At 38.6% G+C, this 17,500-nt stretch overlaps 1 protein-coding gene across 3 annotated transcripts in view; it reads left to right on the forward strand.

Annotated features, from left to right (window-relative positions):
* ncoa1 (nuclear receptor coactivator 1) overlaps positions 1-17,500 on the forward strand; it is a 73,384-nt gene that overhangs the window by 22,732 nt on the left and 33,152 nt on the right. For all 3 annotated transcript variants that reach the window (XM_087852149.1, XM_087852148.1, XM_087852150.1), the window contains exon 2: positions 5,294-5,516. The gene's annotated coding sequence lies outside the window, so the exon portion shown is untranslated. The remainder of the gene's footprint in view (positions 1-5,293; positions 5,517-17,500) is intronic.

Raw genomic sequence — 17,500 nt, forward strand, 5'->3', positions numbered from 1 at the left:
TACTGATCCACCGAAGCCAAGGCTGCTGGTTCACCAGACTTAAAGAAATCAAGGACTGTGTAAAATATAGCCTTCATGTGCTTTGATAAAGTAGTTTGTGATAATACTTTATTGTAGCAAAAGAGTTTGATTTGTTGGTTACCTGTACTAGATGGGACAAGGTTTTGGCTTCTTGAGCAAGTTAAAATGTGCTTTTGAAGGTCCCTTTATTATGTCTACATCTTTAAACACTTGAAGTCAGTGTGAAGGTGAAGGGCAGACATCCGCTATGACGCTAGACAGCTCTTGTTTCCAGATGCATATTCATAACAGTATTGATAAGTTTTTGTTAAAATCCTGCTATGAGCTGGCACTTTCTTTTTAGTCTTTGGCATGCTAGCCATTAAAATCCATATTTCAAAATCAATGTTCATTGGATAAGGAGATTTTCACTCATACATGTTTTAAGGCTCCTCATTCAGTGCAGTCTTTCTGTGTAAAATATACAAGAGTTTTATAAATGCCAATTTAGCAACATCTGCAGCCAATCAGAAAAGAGCAAATTAAGGAAAATCTTGAGGAATTTAACAGAAGCTGAAAGCTATTTTTAACAAGATAAACGAGAAATAAACTACACAGATTTAAACATTATAGCAGAGAATTACAATAAGAAAGTAACTGCCCTGAGTTCATAGTTGAACACCTCTGCATGCTGAGTCCCAGTATCGCCTTAATAACATTAGTGATTCTTGCCTGAGGATGAGGATTATTGACACTGTTAACATTAACTTCACTCATTTTTTTCTTTTTTCTTCTGCCTGTTATTATCTAAGTGAGGAAGCAGCCAGTTAAGTTTTACCTAACAGCCTAGGTTTGCTTGTCGTCACATCTTTGAAGCCCGTCTGTGAATGCTAGGAAGAGTTTCTAAGCAGAAGAAGGGAGAGAACAGGAGCACTCCAGGTGTTTTTCTGGTTTGGATATTGACCTACGTCTGCAGTGCTTCTGGCCAGTCATTTTGCACCAGTACAACCACTGGGCTGAAAATTATTAGATTGCTGTAAATTTCCTGCTTAAAGAGAGCTGGAATCTACTGGAATCAATTAAATCCCACACTGAAATCCAGGCTACGCTCAGTACACACAGACTTGCTAAAGATTTATCTCAGGGTTTTCCCAACAAAAGAGGTTTACGTCAGAGTCAAAAGAAAGTTATATTTTTTTTTAATCCAGTTTTTTGATTAGGGGTTTATATACTGATATACGAACAATGCTTTTCTTTGTAAGATGGTTAGAAGTACCAGGAAATGTTCTTCATCAGATAAGGTAATGCAGACTCATTACATTCAATGTACACGGACCTGCCTTGCTGATGAGGGTAGTCTCCCCACAAAGACCCATTATAAGCCTGGAAAAACCTTGTGTATGCAAATTTTATTTATCTTTTTTGTTAAGTAACCCAGAGGAAGTGAGGATCAAATAAACTTGACGTTGAAGCTCTGTTTTCTCTCTTCATTGTTCTCCCTTGAATATGGGTATGTACCTGTTAACTCGCCTTCTATTTTGCCTGCTGTTCCAGTGACGAGCTGTAATTCACACCTGTAAAATGCTATCTGATCAAACTCTAAATAGACACTGAAAAGCCTGAGACAGGAGAGATCTAAAGCATTTAGAAGGCTTTTGACTTGCTGAAGTTTGAAAATTAGTCCAGATTAAGAGGACTAGTCAATCAGCTGGTGTGTTTGGGCCTGGCAACAATCATGTGTTATCTGATCTTTACATAAAATGCGTGTTGTGTAGCACATACAACAAGGAAACTGTTTCTAACGTCTAAAATCAGCACACTGCTGCCTTTTTACGCAGAGCTGTGTTGCCGCACAGACTCTGGCTGCAGATTGATTCAGCTTGATACTGCTTTTGATCCCCATAGTCAGGAAAATCACTCATAATGCCCGAGCAGCTCGTTCTCCAGACTGAGAGACTGATCTGCTGTTGCACAGGTCAACCATGTGTCAGCTGAACAGATGGAAACAGAAGAGTGGGGTCTGCTGAGGAGCAGAACCACCCAGTGAATCAGATCCAGATAGTCGTTCAAATCCAGCCAATACTGACAAAACTTGAGACTCTTCCAAACACGAGTGTTTGTAACTTTCCACGTTTTATTGTTCAGTATTTGAAGAGAAAACTCTGACATGCAATTCTTGCACCAAGGTGCCCTCCTTGACTGAACAGGAAACAATAAAAATTTTATTATCGGGCAACTTCCAGCAATTATAAAAGCATGATCATCAAGATAAAACTCTTCACTGTGATGCTGTTGTTTTGTCTTGTGCTATAAACCTACCACACTTCTTTCCTTTAAACCAGTGTATTAAGCTTAAATCAGGAGTTTTAAAGTGTGCCTGACTAGTAAAGCCATTTAATAACATCTTATAATGTCTTATAATAAGTGCAAATCCAACAATAGATCTCAGTGTTTCTGCATAGTGCCATTAGATGTGTATTAAAGACAAGTGAATCGGCAAGGGACCTTAACCTATGGACTAATCTGGAACCAAAAATATACATTTTTAAACTTTTCCAATCAAATGTTTTGGTGGACCAGTGTTGGCCCCGGGTCATCAGACTGGTTAATTTGAGCCTACTTTATAGATGTCTGTTTGCAAATCTGCTGGCCTGGGACAGGAAGATGTTCCTAAGCCAGCCAAGAGATGTAATCCTTCTAGCATGAGACCCTGAGTCTGGCAGGGGCTTCATCTCAGTAGAGCACAACACCCAAAAAGCCAAACTGGGGAGGCATTCTACTGTAAATTGACTCAAGGTCAATACAGTCAATAAATCATTCATTTAATTACAAAGTTGGTTGTCAGTAAAACTAACAAGAAATCAGAGAAAAGGACAGAAAAATAATATAGATCATTGTTCCACTGAAATACAGCTATAGCAGTGTCTCACACCTGGTGCATGTGATAATAAATATACAAGATCTTGTACTTGATAGTGACTGAATGTTGTCTATAGATGGTGATACTGGCGACATTGAACTTCTGATGGTCTACATCAGGGGTAGGCAACTCCAGGCCTCGAGTGCCGGTGTCCTGCAGGTTTTAGATGTGTCCTTGATCCAACACAGCTGATTCAAATGGCTAAATTACCACCTAAACATGTCTTGAAGTTCTCCAGGGGGCTGGTAATGAACTAATCATTTGATTCAGGTGTGTTGACCCAGGGTGAGATCTAAAACCTGCAGGACACCGGCCCTCGAGGCCTGGCGTTGCCTACCCCTGGTCTACATGCTTTTGTACTTGCCTCAGTCTGACCTCAATTATAGCAAGAATCATAATTGCTTCTTCTTCTTTCCTCTCTTTTTTTGGTCAGTACTGGACTAACTTGTTTTGACATGATGATTCGAGTGTTGCTTTTATGGAACTTTTGGATTCCTTGAACCCAACATGTTTCCAAACAGACTCCTTGGTTTTGCTGGCCTTGTTGACCAGAGGTTCTCTTTCTGTCATCTTATTTTGAGCTAAACTAAACTTGTGGAGTGAGTTTGGGCTTTTGGGGAGGGTGGAAAGTGCTATAAAGGAAATGAAGTCAAACACATACCATATGTTTCATGTTTTATTTTCCTTTTTTTTAAAAATTTAGGAAAGTCCCATTTTCTTTTAAGTATTCCTTTAATGCATCACGTTTCTAAAATGAGCTGATGTTAAATAATCTCAATATAGACCAGAATAATCCACCTCAAACCTTTTCTTCCATTATATTTTAAGCATGTTTTTAGATTTTTAGTACTGATTTACTGAATTACTTTAAAGGATTTAAATGTGTTTTTGCTTCATAAAGGATCCAGTTTCCAGCTCCAGGTTGCTGGTTGACTGTTGTTATGGCATAGGGAATTTTAACGGTCGGAGTGTTATTTGTGTTCTCAGTTTGTTTGTTGACGAGTTGTTATGATTACAAGATGTAAAGCCACCGAAGTCGACACAATGGTGCGCAGATTTTACTGTGATCAGTCTGTCCCTACCTGCGGGGTTGTTAACAGCCAGCTGTGAGCAGCTATGAAGCGGATGTCAAGGCAAGAAACACAAATGTCAGGGGCAGGGTAATTCTGTTTAGATTTATCTTCTGTGTGTGTGCTCTAAGTTATTATTAAAGTAGATTTCTGTGCTTCTCTTAGGTTATACAGTGCAATAACCTAAATATTTCAAATATATTTAATGAATGAAGCCCTGCAGCTGGTGTGGGTTGCTTTTAATTCTCCAGATGTCTTCCATAGAAGCTTCTATTTTGAATTCACCCAACAATTTTATTGCTGTTTTATAAGATGCAGTCTTTTGGTAGTGAGGGGAAATCTCATTTAATGTAGTCTTTTCTTCGGGGTTGTTATCACTTTTACATGGAAATGCTAAAGGTTTCCTTCAACATGAACCTCTTAAACTAGCTTTGCATGATTTACAGTTCAAAATAATCCTTATTTATCTTACACCAGGTCTTGGCAATGCCCCTTAATTTTTCTTCTGTGTAAACCAATCTGTTTTAGCTGATGGGCCCTTAAACCATCTTTCTTCTTATTGGCTTTTTTTCAGAATATCATGAGATATACGATTTGTCACTTTTCTCCAAGGCCCTACCTTCTTTTCTGTCTCTGTCTACGACTTGTGTAAATGCAGATTTGCCTCCAGTTACAATGCCTGGTGCAAATTTGTGTCAGTTCACCTCATTGCAGTGACTTTGTGTGCATAAATGTGCCATAAGAGTAGAACAAACAGTCTGAAAATTAGTGTTTGGTCACTCAACTCAACTTATATTTACTTATATGACAAAAAAAAAGAAAAAATATATCATCAAATCATTTTCACTTCATCAGTGGTATTGGTGTTATGTTCAGATCACATATGATTAAGCTTAAACATTGTCACTATTTCACTATTCTTTAAATATCAACCACTACAAATCACTCTCAAGTAACAGCCCATGGTTGTAGTAACGTTGCCAGCTGTACCTGGTGGAGTTCACCCTGTCCCTGTTTTTTTTCACCTCTACATTTGTCATTGCTTTTGCATGTTCCTCCTGTAATAGCATCTAGTCTCACCATGTCACACAGACTTATTCCCTCTGTTAGCAACTAACACGTTCTTTCACTTTTTTTTGCTGTTTAATGCTGCTTGGTATTTTAAATATTCAAAAGTAATGACCTGTTATTAACAAATGGCAAATAGAACTGTCAATAGTACAGCATAACTTGTGAAAGGTTAATTTCTACATTGCAAATGAACATATTGTGATTGTCCATTTTTTCTGTGTTTTCTTGGCAGTTGGAGGCCAACGGGCTTCTCCCTGCACCTGGGATGGTGCTTTTTGACAGACCGGCTGTGGAGCCATAACCCCACCGCCATCACCATTCCATCCTCTTGACTGTAAGCCCTTGGCCCACCACTGATCTCACGCCCAGGCTCCCCTCCTTCCTTCAGCTTTGCTCAGTCCCTGACAAGGCCACCACAGCCACCACATGACTCACCGACTGGAGCCCTAGATCAAGTAAGCACGGTGCTCTGTACTCGTTGACTTGAGTGCTGCAGTATGTCTCATTGCAAGCCAGAGTGATCCCTCGCACAACTTGTGTGTTCTGCAGCAAACTGTTATATAACATTGATTTCCCACTGAATACTGAACGAGTAATTTTCTTTATTGACTAGAATACTTTGTGATTATTTTAATTTCTGGACTGAGCTTCTAACGAAGGCTGAAGGTTGTGTTTGTAGGATGGCAGCGGGAAACCTGAGGTCAAGTAAAGCAAGACACAGCGGCTACGTATTGAACGTGGATTTATTTGAAATGTATTTTATGCTTGCTTTGTAATCTAGTTCTTATTATCTATTATTCTCTTAACTGCTTTTGTGATTGAATCACCAGTAGCCCAAACTAGTTAAAATATTAAAGTAACATATAAGCAAGTTTAGGAGGGTGAACCAGCCTATCACGCTGAAAAGGTGTTTTTCCTTGAAAATGGCAGCTTATCAAAATTGATGGTGATTAATCAGTGTTTCAGTACCAGTGTTATGAGCTATTGTATTTAAAAACTGCATCCACTTCCATGCATTTCTTTCATTCATGGGATTTAGTTTACTCCAATGTACATTGATGTAAGGCCAAACCTGTTCACTGTCATATTTTATTATCTTATAACCTCATTGAAAATTCATTTTTTGTTTCGAAATCTATTCCTGACCAGGAGAAAATGAGAGTTTATCCTGGTTTAAAATAGACCTTTGCCAGAGTGGCAGATACATTTACCTCTTAATTTTGTTCATTTTATAATCCAAAAATATATTTAGGCTTGAGTAAATTAAACTACTTGTGTGCAGGAAAAACCCTGCAAACTATAGTTTGTTAGCAGTAAAATGGTGAATTAAATCTAATTTAAATCACGGACCCAAGTGTGAGATTTGCCACAAAACCTCGGGAGTGCCATCGTAATTATATTGTCAGTGTAGGTGTTTGTTTGAATTTATTTTTAAGGTGTAAATGCACTGTGAGATTGGTTTGATTTGCGTTTTGTTCTTTTCAATTTTGCAGGGCAAGTCATTTATTTTAAGTTCTGCAGTATGCAGACAGAGTGCACAAATGGCTGACTTGAAAGACTCCAGTCTTTGCCATCTCCACACAGAGTTAATAGCCTGTCAATTTAATTTTAAAGAAGACAAGTTAGTTAAACTTAGATTTAATAGTTTATAGAAGCGAGAAAGAGAAGAAAAAAACTTCAGGCCAATGAAGTGCATTGCTCTGAACATCCCAGCATGTCTGAGGAGGCCTCCCATAGCGTTTCACAAGTTGAAATGAGGACACACACACCCACATTCACGCGCCAAATTACACAGTGCCCAGCGGAGTTCAATAAATGATGAATATTCATGTGGAATTATCAGCCTGGCAGTGAACGTGTTTGAGAGAGAAAGCGTACTGTGAAAACATTAGGTGAACAATGACACAGACGCTAAGAAAGGCAGTTACACAGATCCAACGGTCCATGGGTGATATTGTTTTAGTGGTATATTTGATGTCTTTTAAAAGATTCATAAGGAATATCGTATGTTTTGCTCAGAAAACAGCGAGAGGATACTTCTATCTCAGCGAAAATGTATATTTCTATATTTTGGTTACATAAATGAACAGGGCAACTACAGGTAGCAATTCTCTGGCTGTCTCTCACCTCTAAAAACAGCTTTGTGCTGTGCTTTCTATACACTAAGATCTCTGTCATAATGTCTGAGGAGCTGTGTGTAGTCCAAGGTTATTTCTTACTCTTGGTAAACATCCTGGATCTGGGTGTTCACAGATGGTTGGGAAACAATGGGCTGGAACTTAACAGGGTATTCAGTTGAGAAGCAGGGAATCTTAAAGGGCCACAACAGCATTTTTTGAATGTTTAATGGTTTTTCATTGGGATTTGGAAGCATGTGTAGTATAGAGGCTAGGCAGTTTACATTTCAGTGCAAGTATGAACACATTTTTGTACACACTATATAATATATGTGAAGAATGCCAACACTAGACAATAAATTGGGAGCAAAAAATTGATATTTATCAGTGAAATATTTTGCAATATTTTACACTTTTGCAGAAGTCACCTCAAACATATAGCCTGTTGGATAAGCTGGATTTTTGTAAAATTTAAGCCTACCATTAGCTGTAACCAGCTGTTGTTGTTGTTATGGTTGTTGTCCCGATACAGGGTGGTTGACATGTCTTATTTGCTGACAATAACTAAGTGCAACAATTTTGGAAGTCAGTCAATTTTTCTAGTGTACATCAGAGTTTTTAGCATTTCTTTCTGGTTATTTCTGGTTTCACCATTTGAAAACTAACTTTTACAGGTTTAAACATGGGTAAATGATAAGTTATTGGAAAAAATGATTTTGTTGATAATTTCCTGATCATCTTTTGAAGTAAATAAACCACCAAAAAACAAAAACTAACCTCAGTGATTCCAACTGTTTAACTTGGAACACAGTCGTCAACATTAACATTCCTTAAGTTGCAGTTTTTTAAGGTCATAGATCTTACATTTTTGGGCATTTTGGTGTATCCACCGAAGCGCAGCATTGGCGGACCTTGAAGATCTCGGACTAAAAAGCGAAACAACAAGGAAAAAATGTTGGCAGATTTATTATTATTTGTTGCAGCCTTGCTTTTATCTTTCTTGGATTTGCACAGATAACTTTGACTGCATTTACTCAAAACACTAACATAGATATGATGTTGAGGTAAGCCAGATATGTGTTTAAATGAGTCATTTCCAGCAGTTTTAAAAGCAATTTATACAGTTAAGTGCGTATATATTTGGAAAGAGATTACGACAATGGATTATCACAATGGATATTAAATGACACAACTCACATGCAATTGAAGTGCAGACTTTCAGCTTTAACCCCGGAACTCTTTCATTGCATACATTTTTAATTTCTTTTTGCTATTTGGGCTGATTGGGACCTGATGAATGTAAAAACACAGATTACCAGATTTTTATTTTATTTTATTTTATTTTTTTTACCTGATTTTTGTTTCTGAGATAAATGAGATCCACATATGAAGACATTTGTTTTAAATTTTGATAGAACAGTGGCAGTATAATGTCCTTTTAAGTGGATATCAGGCCCTTGTAGAGCAAAATTTTGTATTTTGAAATAGATGGACCTAACTGTAGCTGAAGAAGATGGCTTTTTTGCATAGTATGCAAGACTTTTTTCATATGGAGTGCCAAATGTAACCCTCTGCTGCTGAAACAATATTCAGCAAGTGAGAATTGGGTGCACATTTTTACTTGAAGAGAAAACAGCTCATTTAAGGAACCTATTGGACAGTATCTCACCAATCAAAACTGATGGCAGCATAGTGCTAAAAACTGTGCTATAGACAGACTGATGTTTATATCATTTATGATGTTGACACTTACAGAGGTCAGACTGTCTATTACAAAGCAAGAATGCCACCAGACTGTTCCAATAAAGAAATAAAATACATCTGTTTTTGCTTTTTATTCCCTATTTTAAAATAATTGATTTTGAGCCAATTTGGTCATATTGGTTGTGATCACACAGCTGCATGGATGCCAATTCAATACACTCTTACTTCTTTCATAGGAGTCAAGAGGGGTAAGTAGCAGACGGGCACTGCTAATCAAATGAACTTGATCAACTAATCATCAGCAAGTATGACCTGGTCTATTAAAATTTCCTGGCTGGCAAAATCACCCAGGTCACTTCATCATGGCATAAGTAGAAAAGACTGAACAGGTAATGGATTGTTTGGAAGGATTGCCGGGAAAAAGCCTGTTCTTTCTAAAAAGAACTTGACAGCATGGCTTAGGTATGCACAGTGGGATCTGAGCAAACCACAAGACTTTTAAAAGTTTCCTTTGGACAGATGAGACTAAAGTGGAGATGTTTGGCCATAATGCACAACACCATGTTCTGAGAAAACCAAACAGCAAATATCAGGACAAACGCCTCATACCAACTGTCAAAGAGGAGGGTGAGGATTTGGGTTTATTTTGCAGCACCTTGCAGTCACTTAGTTCACCATAGACTTCACAAATGTGAGGCTATTGGGAACTATTTTCAAACCAAGACTAGACATGGAGAAAATATGTTAATATAGAAATTATGATGCATTTTATGCAATTGTTCTTTTAATGCCGTGTCAATTTTTGGGCCTTTGTGTGGCTTGGACAGTGCAAAGAGTAGACAGGAAAGTAGTAAGAATGAGGGTGAATGACATGCAGGAATAGGTCTGGAGCTTGATCATACCCAGGTCAGAGCAGCAAGCAGTATTTTACCTGTTTGAACATCCTTCAGTGTAATGGTCAGCTGCTCAACCAACTAAGCAATATCAGCACCTGTCGTTCCCCCCTTTTAAAATATCCCTTCCGCCAAGTAGCCATCTGACCAGCTGATAGCAATTTTGGTAGGTAAAAAATGGCTAATGATAGGTCAGTAATTCTTTGTCTCAGTGCCATGACTCTAAGATGACATTGGAGATGCACTGAACTGATTTTTCCTTATAATTTTCACTTAAAGATTTAGTAAAAAAATAAAAAATAAAAACTTAACTGAGGATATTTGTGTCTTTTTCCTTAGAAAGCATATTCTTTTTCATTGCTTACATGCTCCAAACTGGGCTTCAAAGTACCCCTCGCATGGGGGTCCATGCTTTGGGACTGATTTAATTTGTAGAAAATTTGTATGCAGACAGGGTAATGGTTTGTTTTGGAAAGCAAGCTTGCGGCGCACTCTAAAATCAAGCCAATTCAATCATTGCTCTACATAAACTGTAGGTCACAACATTTGTTTGAAAAGTCAAACGACATTTCTATTTCTTTTTCCTTTTTTGTAAATCGACGGCTGGTTTGAAAATGTTAGACTAGACTGCATATTTCATTTATAAGCAGACAATATATGGAATGGAAAATACTAAATTCCTATTATGCAGAAGAATGTAGGAAGCCAGGGTAGTTTGTGCTATTTACTTGAACATCAAGACGATGCCTCCCAATTTTTTATTAATTCATTTTTATGTGTAATTATAAAGATATGAGACAACATTGCCCCTTTTCATCTAATCTCACTATGGTAGCAAATCCTTCCTGGATCCAGATCTGATTGAGGATTGTCTTCAGATGTTGTGCCAGCACCCACCTCTGCTATAATTTCATGCAAATCTTTAAATACATTTTTCAGTAATCTTACTAACAAACAAACAAACTGAGCCAGGGAATTTCCTGCATAGGTTTCTTTTCTGTGAATTAATTGAAGTGAAATAACAGAGAAATTCATATTGTTTTTTCCAGTGGCACAACAAAGGCACCCTTGCTTTATGTATCTACTTAAAATAAGCCATCATCAGTCCTTCTTTTGATTGCATGGTCAGATCAAAAAGCTTTTGAGCATGGCACCTCCAGTTTATTTTGCTTTGCAATTACTTTCTCTACCATATAACTGTGCAGCATGGAAAGCACCTTGAGTATTCAATATATTTATTTTTTTCAAATCCACTGAGAATAACTTGAGTTACTTCTGTCACAATATTTGACTCTACTCTATTTTATTAATGATATTTAACTAATATTAAGTAATGAGAGTAATGAGAGAATCTGTTTGTTTGTTAATTGAATTATGAGAAACCAAATCCTAAGCCTGCCCTCATGTGGAAACCACATGGGGAAATAAAAAATCTCCTCAGCTTGAAGCCTTTTCAGAGAAGCAGCTGCTCAGTTGAACCTGCTGGTTACGTGACTGTAGTGAACCTGCACACTTAATTTTCCACCGGCACATTTGCATCCTGATTTGCTATGATTCACTTTACACACATGAAAGAACATATAAGTCACTGGCTGCTCTGTATGCCTTGCTGAAGCTGTATACATTCTCTGGTTATGTCCTATATTTGAGAGGGTGGGCCTCCGCAACAGTGACTGAGCATGGGTTGTACCAACATGATGCAGTAAAGAGGGGTGGCCATGCTGCATGCATGAGCAGTGTCGTGAGCTTATTTTACAGATAATTATTTAAAGATATTAAGCTATTAGCCTTTTAGTATAACCTTTTCACATCTGTTTATGGCATTACTGAAAATCCAGTCATATTTAATTCTGATCAAATCTCTGGTCAGGTCGATTAATATCAAGCTCAAGATGGAAACCTTGACATGTGAATCTGAGGGAATCTTTCTGTGCTTTTTTCTTTCTTTCTTTTTTGTCGCTGTTTTATCCAAAAGATAAAGGTTCTTTGAAGGAGCCAAAATAATAAAATGGGACCTGGTGAAAGGTTGTGTCTACATTAGAAAGATAAATAATGGGTCTGTATTGAGGCTAAATGTCATTTAGGTCCTCCTTATCTCCTTGTTTTCCACACTCTTCAAGCCCTGCTCAGTAGCTGGTGGTCTCTTCCTTACTCCCCCTTCTCCAAGCCATACATTACGGCTGCTGAGCACATGCATGCCTGCGCATGTGTGTTCGCGCGCGCACGTGTGTACATGCAGCTCTGCGGAAGCAGAGGGAAGCTTTGAAGGATCTTTGAAGGAGAAGAGACAAACTTAAAGATACTGAGACGGCTGAAATGGGGAGCCCGTGGAGGCAGTGGACTGTGTTTCTCAAAGGTCTGAGTCTGTTGCGTTGCTGCTGCTGCTTTTTCTTCTTTCTCTTTGGCGACTGAAGGCTCTCACCATACAGCACATACGGAGAGGGAGGTGAGGTCAAAAGGTGCAGGACCTGGTCTACAGGTTTGTGGGTTAGAGTGTGAGTTTTCCCTCTCCCCCTTTTTTTATGTTATTTTTTGTTTGGTCCCTGCTTTCTGTTTACTTTGAGGCTGATATGTGTGAAAGTGTGTTTGAGGATATGCTCGCGCTGCAGCTGTAACTAATTATGATTGTTTCAGTCACATGCAGCACAGCTTGGATGCTATAAGAAGTGCAAACTGTGAAAGCTGTCATCCGCTGTGAGTTATACTCATTCAAAAGGGGCAGTTAAGGGTAGTAATATAGCAGACTGTTTAATCTGCTGTGTTTAGTTTTTTTTCTTTCCTTTTTTCAAAAAAGGAGAGAAGACAACAGTATGTGAATCCTGCTGCACAAATTCCATAATTGTATAAATGTATGTGGAGTGGAGAAAATAGAAGGTTAAAGGAGAGCACTTGAATTTCTCATCACGGACCTGACCGTTTCATCGTAGGGCCACATTAGCGAGAGGATTCATATTTTAACCACTAACTTGAACTGTGTTAGCTTTCATAGTGTGACTGCCTGTTAATGTAGGACTGGGTGCTGGACTCCAAACTAACTTTTTCACACCAGCTGGCACTAGGGTGCCTAACTTTTGACTTAAACGTATCAGAGTATATGAAAAAGTGCACTTAACTTTTTGTCATTTCATTTCAGTGATTGGAAAATGGTGTATGCAGTAGAAGCACGGAGTGTTGTGACAGTTTTGAAACTGAGTCCGCAAATATGACTGAAGGGGGTTTAGGTAGCGAGTATCATAATTGTGGAGTTTTTGTTTGAACTTTGAATTTTATTTAAAGGGTTGGATTAAGGCAGACGTTCCCAAAGTGTGGGGCCCGCCCCCTAGGGGGGGCGCAGAGCCATTGCAGGGGGGGCGCGGCATGAAAAGGGAAAAAAACCCCAAAACAACGCTTGGACACTGTTAGCACGGGCGCCCACACAAACGCAAAGCAGGAGATGAAGCATCGCTGAATATGTTTCAACCAACTTCATTCTAAGCCAAAGACTAGAAAATATGGTGAAGCAAATCTTCCCTTTGGTTTCACCTGCACAAGTGCCGAGGTAGGTCTCCCTGCAGAACTGGTTTTCCCTTCGTTGGGAGCAGCGCTGGGCTGTTTAAATCACGGACAAACAGGATCCCACATTCTTGAATTTTAGTTCACAAACACTTGTTGTAATGACTAACTACTCCTGACATTTTGGAGATGTTAGCTCTTTATACAGTAAAGTTACAGTGGGATACAAATAATATCAGGCTGATCCTGCCATGATTTGTTCCCCCGGTTCAAATCACGGACAAACAGCATCCAACAGTTGTTTATGTTTTTGAACCCATTTTGCAGACGGATTTTTTGAAAAATGTATTGATAGCAATGTTGAATATTATTACACAGGAAAAAAAACAACTACATGTAAAATAATCACAGCGTGACGCCTCTGCCTTTGTAAATGGAGGGACAGTAACTGTGTGTAAAACCTGCAGATAGTCAGATTAACAGTATTTTGTCTCTATCTGCCATTCTGCAATTCATCTCATGTAAACAATAACGTGGCCACAGCGTGACGTGAAAAAAGGCACATACCTTTGACGTTGCGTGAAGAACTCTATATTCCTCGTCCACACATAAACGCAAAAAAGGAGTTTTAAAAAAATCTTGAAACGCCGTTTACGTGGACGAAACAGCTGCGTGTTCAAAAATACCCGTGGAGGTGCAGACGTAGCGTAAAAGAGTTAGTAGTTTATTTTCTTACTACCTGTAATTTATTGCAGATTACTTGTATTTGCTTAATTGTTTACTAAATGTTTGAGGTGTGAAATAAACCGCAATGGAGCAAAATATGGGTGTGTGTGGTTGGAGGATGTGTGCGTGCACGCGTGCACGCGTGCACGCGAGGGGGGCGCGAACATTTTTCTTGTAAAACAACGGGGGCCCAGCAAAAAAAGTTTGGGAACCACTGGATTAAGGCATGGATGGATTAAGGTATTAGTCAAAGTGTGGTTTTGAAGTATATCATGTGTCACTTCTCACAGTATTTGTTGTAGTATGCAGACTCTCATGCGGCTTAAAGGGTTGGAGTGTAGTACGGGATGTTGTTTGTAGCTCCAATTTAAAGATTCCCCCAAAACTTTTATATGAAGTACCAAAACTGCAGTTCCACTAATGGCCACTTGAGTCTGGTTCAAAAAATGAGCCATGTTCAATTATGCCATTTTACAACATTATAAAGCTACAAAAAATTAAAAATAAACATTTAAAATAAACAGAAACAGTTTTGGCCTCAGTAAATAGCTTAGCCCTTCTTAATACAAAAGTATGGGTTGTTTTATAATAGTACTTGGGGGTAGTTGGCACTGTTCTGGCACAGGCAGCTGTAGCTGATAGGTGTCTGCTTGGGGTCATATTTGTTAATTGTAGTAATTGAATTTTATGGGCCCACTGTGCTTGTGCTGGAGATTTTTGGAGTAAATTCTAATTCTTAACACTAATTAGGAGGTACCTATGCTGGGGTGTAGCTGTTGTAACATCTATGGGTGCAGCACTTGCTCATAGCTTAAAACTCCCTCATTTCATCCAAGTACTGTAACTTCTGGCTCCAAAAAGCCTATGCAACTAGGGCCAAAACACTCTTAAAACTTCACAATGTGAACTCCAAAGTCTGGGTGACCATATCCATCTTTTATATACAGTCTACACTTGCATTCAGATCATTGGTAGATGCTCCAGTCTGCATTTGAGATGGTAATCGGGCAGCCAGGGACAAAGAAGCCTCTCGTCTTTTAGAGTCAAGTTTCACCAGGATCCTGAAACGCCTCCAGACACTTATTAAGGCAGATATAAACAGTCATATTTAATTTATTTTTTTACGCTAAAAGTTTGCCATCTTTGCTGTGAAAGCTTTTTTTTTCTCGCAGAAAATAACAATTCTTACACTCTGTTGCTTGAGTGTCACATCCTCTCCTTATACAGCAAATACACAGAACATAGACAACTGTCTAAAGCGCTCTGATGTGAGATTTACCCGAGCACAAACAAAGCGGTTTTATCTGCCTTGACTGGTTGTCCACAGACAAACCTTGCTTAAAGACAGCCATGTGGGTGCGAAGAATGAAAACTTTGTGCTGAAGGTCTTTCGTTTGCTTTAAATCCTTTGTAGTCATGCTTAATAACGAATATTTGCAATATTTCGCAGGGATGGTAGTCGATGGATTCTTTTGTTTGTTTATATAAGCGTGTTGGTGAGTGAAGTGTGAAAAGTGTGAAAATTCACACTTAACTGGGTGTAAATTGCGTAAAAACTGGATATTGATATTTTTCCCTAGGTAGAGCACTTACATCCTCACAACAGGGGGATTTTATTTTATTTTTTTAAACCTTTAAAATTGGTTGCTGAACTTCAGAACATTTGAAATGGCCATGGCCTCATCTGAGGATACATGTCCTGTTCAGCTTGTTTAGTTATTACAGTACCATGTTGGTGTCCCACGTTTTTCCTCTGTTTGAAGACCATTTCCCAGCCCCTTCCTCCTTTGTTATTTTCTCACAGGGGTCTCCAAATGCTAGGGGTCTTACTAAATTTTGATGCTCAAACTTTATTATCAGTAAATGTTACGCTCAGACCCCTTACTTTAGTTTCCATTGATCAGCAGAACCCAGAATCGGACTGAAGGGGCATATGAGTGGGAGAGGGAGTACAGGGGTGGTGCACAAAATAAGCTTAGTGACTTTACATTGCAGTGGCCTTCTTACATTTGAAGCATTCTCAAATATGCTTCTGGTATCACTTCCTTTTGTGTTCAGGACCACTTTTCAACCAGGGTTTGACATGTGCATGGCATCATTCACGTCAAGCTACGCTGTTAGGTTTTTAGACGTATTTGTGTAGGTTGAAAAGCCCTCTTCATAGGCTCTGCCCAGCCAAACACTTACAAACAGGTTAATCTTGAGGATTGACGTTAACTTTACTGGTGCTTTAGTCTGAAACTAAAGGAACAAAGGCAGCTTGTAGCCTCAAACAAAGAGAATAAAGCAGTGTTGCCCTGGTCGGATGCCCATCCATCTCTGCAACGCTTCAGGCCTGTCGTTCCACACTGGTGCCCACTGGTTTGGCCATTATTAGATTGCTGGAACTGTGTACACATTGTAAGTGACCTAAATGTATATAAGTGCAATACTTGCCCTTAGTCTCAGTGGAGCACCTGAATGAGATAAAGAGCTGAACCAACCAGTTGGCACAGACTTGTGACTGCAATTTCTTTTGCTTGCTGGTTAGCAGCAATTAAACGTTCAAACTAGGACTGAAATGACGCTGTTCTCTGACAGATAAACAAAAAATACATACAAAATTGGTTAAAAATAACTGACCGATATACTCAGGCCTGCAAATCTGGTTGTGCCTAGCCAATGGGCTTCACAAACTCCTTTTGAATCATTCTGAGAAAAAGTATGTGGTTGTTTTCATGGTACAAAACAGAAAGCATAAAGTGTCCTCTTGTCGTAGACTGATAAATTAAACCTATCTATAAGGCGAGTGAGTACAGGGCGTTCGGCAGATGCATTTGGTGTTGCTTGCTTGGTACATTATCAGACATAATCACTGCACCTGGTGTTCTCTTTCTGACCGTGAACTGTAAATTTGTAGATGCGTTCCTAGAAACGTACCGGCTTTACCTGAGCTTGTTAACCATCATAAATGATGAGCGTTATGATGGGAAGGTCACTCTGAAAAAATGGATCCTCTTTCTCTTACACTTAACATTACAGGTGAAACAGTCCATCAGTCTGTAAGTGCAAACGTTAATTTTCAAGGTTAAGTTACAAAAGATAAATAAATTTAAAAAAACATACATTTAAAATTAGTCAATATTTGATGCCTTTGGAGGCACGTTGATATCAAACTAAATAATATTACTCTTTTATCTGACAAATGAAATTAGTACCTCTGGCATTTTTATGAACATATACCAAGTTAAGGGTTGACTAAAGCATTAACATTTTTTTTTTTTTTTAGATATTTGGTAGGCAAAAAAAGATGTTGGCTACGTAAAAATGTCTTTTTAACTCTTATTTTTATTCCTAGAATCCAGTCGGGCCATTAATATCACCTGATGTGTCTGTTATAGATGTTTTTTCCTTAAAATATAGCCAGAATTAACACATTTGCAACATAAAAAAGAATACATTATATATCATACTTGCAGCTCAGGCTCTTATATTAAATACATACTAATCTCTGACTCTGAAACTGGG

This window comes from Neolamprologus brichardi, chromosome 15 (assembly GCF_056152115.1).
Source record: "Neolamprologus brichardi isolate AB-2024 chromosome 15, ASM5615211v1, whole genome shotgun sequence".
NCBI lineage: Eukaryota > Metazoa > Chordata > Actinopteri > Cichliformes > Cichlidae > Neolamprologus > Neolamprologus brichardi.